This window comes from Gekko japonicus, unplaced genomic scaffold (genome assembly GCF_001447785.1).
Source record: "Gekko japonicus isolate JY-2015 unplaced genomic scaffold, Gekko_japonicus_V1.1 scaffold67, whole genome shotgun sequence".
NCBI classification, from domain to species: Eukaryota; Metazoa; Chordata; class Lepidosauria; order Squamata; family Gekkonidae; genus Gekko; species Gekko japonicus.
This window is the reverse complement of record NW_015161948.1, coordinates 2,013,152-2,019,466: the sequence shown is the minus strand read 5'-3', so window position 1 is coordinate 2,019,466 and position 6,315 is coordinate 2,013,152.

Genomic DNA, 6,315 nt, shown 5'->3' with positions numbered 1-6,315 from the left:
GCTCTCTCAGCCCCACCTACCTCACAGGCAATGTTCCCTCTAAGCTGTGGAGTCTTGTGAGCAAAAATTCTACTTTGTGAGCTACTGGCATTAAAGTTGTGAGCAAACGATTTGGCTGCTGCATAAATTAGTTTGCTCTGGAGCCATCCTTCCTGAGCTAAGACAAAAATGTGTGAGCTGGAGGCTAAAAAACTGTGAGCTAGCTCACATTAACTCAGCTTAGAGGGAACACTGCTCACAGGGTGTCTGTTGTGGGGAGGGGAAGGGGAAGGAGTTTGTATTTGTAAGCCCCTCTGAGACCCTGAGTGAAGGCTGGGGTATAAATCCAATCTCCTCCTCCTCCTCCTCCTCCTCTTCTTCTTTGCATCCATTTTCTCCAGGGGAACTGATCTCTGTACTCTGGAGATTGGCTGTAATTCGGGGGGGGGAGAGGTCCCCAGGTCCCACCTGGAGGCTGGCATCCCTAGTAGTTTTGCAGGGAATCAGTGCCACATTGGAGTAGATATGTAGCACATATTAATTCAGATTATGTCTCACTAAATTCCATGGGACTTACTAATAAATGAGATTCTAAGAGATTCTGTCTTTAACATGAAAATGACTTGCAGCGTCTACTGTGTCCAATCTAGGAATCAGGAAGACCTCCTATAATAATAGGAATGTGGAATATAGCCTGATCTTGTCAGATCTCAGAAGCTAAAAAAGGCCAGTACTTGGCTGGGAGGCCACCAAAGAAACTTTTGCAGAGGAAGTCAATGGTAACCTACCTCTGCTTGCTCGCTTGCCTTGAAAACCCTGTGGGGTTGCTGTGGGTCATCTACAACTTGATGACACTTTACACACACACGCACCTATAACAGGATGTGCTGTTGGTATGATTCAGGAAGTATCCGCTCGAAAGTGGGCAGATTTCTTTGCTACATCATGATTGCGCAAAAGTCTTACAATGCTGCATTTTGTGGCTATGAAGCTGCATGGAACTAGGCTCTGTTTGTAGTTAAAGTCTAGGACAGAGGTCTCAAACTCATTGGTTACAAGGGCCGAATCTGACATAAATGTGACTTTTTGAGCCAGGCCATGTGTGCCATAGAACATAATGCCAGGTACCTGTTAAGTCGCTCACTTAACAAAAGCAGTCAGAGAGTGATTCAGCAAGAACACAACTTTATTCTTCAGAACACACACAACTCTAACACGGATCAACATCTGATAGCCAGAACAGCTTTAACATAGCAGCTATCCTGCTTTTAAACATTCCTGGCTAATGTAGCCACACCCACTGTACAGAAACCAACCAATGAGGTTGAAATGATAAAGACCAATCACGAACGTTCCCGCTCAGGGAGCTAGCAGTGAAGTGATTGGACGCAGTTTCCTGGGCTAGTCTTCTGATAGGATGTCTTTGGATCCTAGCCCATTAGGTTTCAATGGGGAGGTTCACAATAACATATGTATTCAGTTGGCCTCACATAGAATACATTACAGTATCAGAGATATAAACTTAAAAAAGGACTGCAGCTGGTAAGCTCCGAGTTGGTCTGTTCTCACCGCAAGGCCCCATGGGCTGGGGGGAGGTGCAGAGGAAAACTCACAAGGGCAGATTGAAGAGCCAGCACTGTAGCGCTGGGCAGACGCTCCTCTGCTACCTGGAGGGAGACAAAACCCTTCCCCAGCCTGCTCCTGTCACCAATGCTGTCAGCCTGGGCCCCGGGGTAAAAACATGAAGTGGCTGGGTGTTGTAAGCTCCCCCATGCCCCTGAACAACCATGGAAGGGGACTGAGAAGACAAGTTAAACTTACTCCCCTGCCTGCAGAAGGGGGGAGGGCAGCGGCCAAAATCCAAGGTCATATGTGTGGCAGGACACAGGCCAAGCAAAACCCAATAAGCTAGAGATGAGCATGCTGCAGCAGCCACTTCCAACCCAGGCCATCAGGTGATCCATGGCAGGGCAATGCTGGGATTCAAGCCAGAGATCGTCAGCAAGCTGCGCCGCCCCCATGCAGCAGCAGCAATCCCTGATGGGGGAGTGAGCACCACAGGCACAAGGCCGTATGTGTGGTAGAGGCCTCAGGCCACCCAGCAACCAGTATAACCGGAGATCACTGGCACTGCCCCCCCCCCCATGAGGAGGCAGCCACTTACAGCTGAAGGCTGCCAGGTGGTCCATGGGGGAGGGAGACCCGGCCACCGAATCGTGTGCTCAGTGGCAGGACTAGGCCCCCATTGTGTGGAAGAAACTGCTGAAGAACACCCCCCAATGGGCCAAAGCACAGCCACTGCATGGGGGGGGGGCAAATACGGCAGTGGCACTGTCCGCCAGCAGGCCCCAGCAGAGGATCGTCTGAACCCTCCCACATGCAAACACTGATCCCTGTGGCCATCTGGAATGGCATCCCCCAGAGATGCAGGCTGAGTGGAGAGGCATGTAGCCTCATCTTGAAGCTCCGAGCTGGCATGAATGTGTTACCAGTTAGGCTGCCACTGAAGCAAAGGGGTTCTGCTTAATTGCTGCAGACAAGGTTGTTCTGCCGTGCCAAAGCCACAATCGGAGTGGCTCCGCCCACTCACACACCCCCAGCAGCCTCCTGTTCCCTCCCTCACACCAGTGGCTCATGGGCCGGATGAGAGCCCTGGACTGGCCTGTTCTGGCCCCCAAGGCAGTTAAAACGCCTGCACTGTAACATCACCCGAGCAGCCACTATGGCTGTTCGAGTACCACCGCGGTCGAGGTGAGCTCTCGACCTTCGTCCCAGCTCCCGCCTACCCAGCGGTCTCGAAAGCAACTTAATTGCAAGTAGGTAAATGGGTACCCACCCTTAGAGGGGTGGGGGGCACCCTGTGTGGTCGGCTGAAGATGACGGAGATGGCGGAGGCAACGGCAATGGCGGCGGCGATGACGGCGGCGGCGATCCTGGCGTGGATGGCATTGGTGGCGTGGCGGCGGTGAGCGAAGCGAAGCGCGATCAGGAGGCGCGCGTTTGAGCGATCCCTGGTGGCGGAGAAAGAGTACATCGAGGGCTGCCGTGAAGAGAGAAGGGGAAAAAAAAAAAAAGGGCGTGCGCAGACGCCGAGTTCCGGCTCAGCGGAGCCGGAAAAGGACGTGGCCGGGCTGGAAAGCAGGCGAAGCTGCGCGCCTAAGGAGAGGATCGCCACCACTGAACGCCGAAGAAGGAACGCCAGAGAAGAACAACCCCGCTTGGCCCAGAGACCCGACCATGCCGAGCCGACGGAAGAAACACCAACAATAGCCACCACAGAGGGGGTGCCGGTAGGTTGTCCCACCCCCCTTCATACACTGTGGCCCTAGCTAGGGAACAAGGGTGATTAGCACCAGAAAACCCTGTAAGCCGCTCTGAGACCCTAACCATGGGACAAGAGCGGGATATCAAGTCAAATGTAAAAAAAAAAAAAAAAATTGACACTCCTGGTCTAGGAAAACTGTTACACCTTAGGAAATGCTCATGGAGTTATACAAAATGGAGACAACCTGGTGGGTGCTACCCCTCCATTCCTCATAATGGCATCACCAGATTACAAATACAATTAATGTGAACCAACAAAGAAGGAAAAACTATAAACAGGGCTCCAGCTAGGGATGCCAGCCTCCAGGTGGCACCTGGGAATCTCCCAGAATTGTAGCTCATCTCTAGACTACCGAAATCAGTTCCCCTGGAGAAAAAGGACGCTTTGGAGGGTGGATTCTATGGCAATTATGCCCCACTGAGGTCCCCGCCCTCCCCAGGCTCCACTCCCAAATCTTCATGAGTTACCAACCCGGAGCTGGCAGCCCTTCCCTCCCACACTGGTGACCTGGCAACCCTAGCAGCACACATGCGAAAGTAAACAGGATAGGCACACTTTATTGAGGAGTCCGGGAGGGACCCTGGCTGTTGCCACGGTATGATCTCCTTATGTTAATTCAAAAATAAAATAGATATTTTTCTTGCATGACTCATGAGATTGTTGGTAGGATCATTTGGGGAAGGGATAATGTTAAAAGTTTGCACCAGGCCCAGAGAAATTATGCTTAGAGTCTTCTATTAAAGCCGGTTTTTGTTCCCCTTCACAATGTGCCATTTTCAAGAATTTTTAGTGCTGCTATTTACCTAAGAGTCAATGACTACAGAAACGACACGGCTGGGAAGAATTAAGTCTAGATGCCTCAGTATAAGAAATGTATTTGTTATATTAAAACAAAACAGCTAAAGCAGTAAACAAAGATGCAAAATTTCTCCCACATATATTTCCATTTACCTCCATTTGCCTAGATAGTCCAAGACAGAGGCAAAGGATTTGAATAATAATCTGCATTTTGCATTAACGCATTTGTTCTGCTTATGAATTATGAGTAACCTGAAGGGGACCCTCCTCTCGGTGTGACAATGGAGAGAAATATAATTATTCTTCTTGAGGTTCCACACAGTCAAATGACAAAATCACATAGAATTACCCAATGTTCTTTTAGACAATAGCAGCTGCATTCAGATCTCACGCTAAGCTTCAATTAAACTCTAGTACTAAAATGGAAAATAGCTAATAGAATCAGCTGGTTCCTTCTGAATTGCTACAGGGATTTATTGAGTTCCCAAATACCTTTAGAAATCAATAAGCAAAGGTGATATGTTGCTTGATAGGGTAACATAAAAATGACTTATAGTGTCTACAGTGGCAAATCTAGGAATCAGTAAAAGGTAAAGGTAAAGGTTCCCTTGCTCGAAAACCAGTCAAATCCGACTCTAGGGTTGCGGTGCTCATCTCCGTTTCAAAGCCGAAGAGCCAGCGCTGTCTGAAGACGTTTCCATGGTCATGTGGCCGGCATGACTAAACACCAAGGCGCACGGAACGCTGTTACCTTCCCACTAAAGTGGTACCTATTTATCTACTTGCAATTTCTTGCTTTCACAACTGCTAGGTTGGCAAGAGCTGGAACCAGAGACGGGAGCTCACTCGGTCTTCCGGCACTCGGGTCTCGAACTGCTGAACTACCGACCTTCCACAGCCTGCAGTTCAGCGTCTTAACCACTTGAGCCACCGCAGTACAGCTACCTATAAAAGGAGAGATATGAAATGGTATAGAATACCTCGATCTCATCAGATCTCGGAAGCTAAACAGGGTTGGCGCTTGGCTGGGAGTACACCAAAGAAGACCCTGCAGAGGAAGGCAATAATGGCAAGCCACCTCTTGCTTTTCACTTACCCTGAAAGTGGCTTGCTGGAGTCGCCATAAATTGGTTGTAATGTATCAGCAATTACATAGTAGGGGGCATCACTTCCCCTCCCCCCCAGTGTCGATACCATATCAATTCAGGCAGCTATAATTAAAATATTCACAATTTCCCAACACTTTTTATATTCTCTATCATCCAAAAAGAAATCTCATTAGGAGACATTATTGTTTTATGATTGTAATGTGATTTTATTGTAATGAGTCTTTGACTCAATTTGTTGTGATCCGCCCTGAGCCCGTTTGAGGAGGGTGGAATAAAGATTCCTAACTAACTAAATAAATAATAAAATATATGAATTAACTATGAATGCAAAGATCCATCCCAAAATATACCAAAGAAGCCAATGAAATACAGAACATGAAATGTGCTATAAATTAAAAATGTGTATTGAAGATAGCCAGTCTAAATTCCACAAGACATCAAGAAAGACCAGATATAAAATTCAAACAGTGATTTAATTAAAGCATCCAAAAAGCATAAGAGAATGCATGAGATGATGTTAAATGATCATGCCGTTGGGATGGTCTGATCAGGCCATCCTGACTCCGTACTGTTGTTTTTTATCCCCTTCAGAAGAAGAAGAAGAGATTGGATTTATACCCCGCCCTTCACTTGGAGTCTCAGAGCGGCTTACAAACTCCTCTCCCTTCCCACAACAGACACCCTGTGAGGTGGGTGGGGCTGAGAGAACTCTGACACAAACTGCTCTTTTTCAAGGACATCTGTGCCAGAGCTTGTGACTGACCCAAGGTCACATCAGCAGGTGCAAGTGGAGGAGTGGGGAATCAAACCCGGTTCTCCCAGATTAGAGTTCGCACACTTAACCACTACACCAAACTGGCTCAATGTATGCGCATCATCGCAAACTCCATAGGAAGCCCTCAGTGTGGAAGTGCGATTCATCGTTTCCTTGTTTAAGCGCATGGGGGGGAAAGGTACAAAAATAAAAGACTCACGCGCAGTTGCGTCTGATCACACACTGACGGACTGCGCCTGCAGCTTTGAAGGGAGGTGTGATTGTGCAAATGCGGGTCAAATTCTTCCAGAGGAAATATACTCACTCCCCCCCCCCCCATTTTTTTTGGC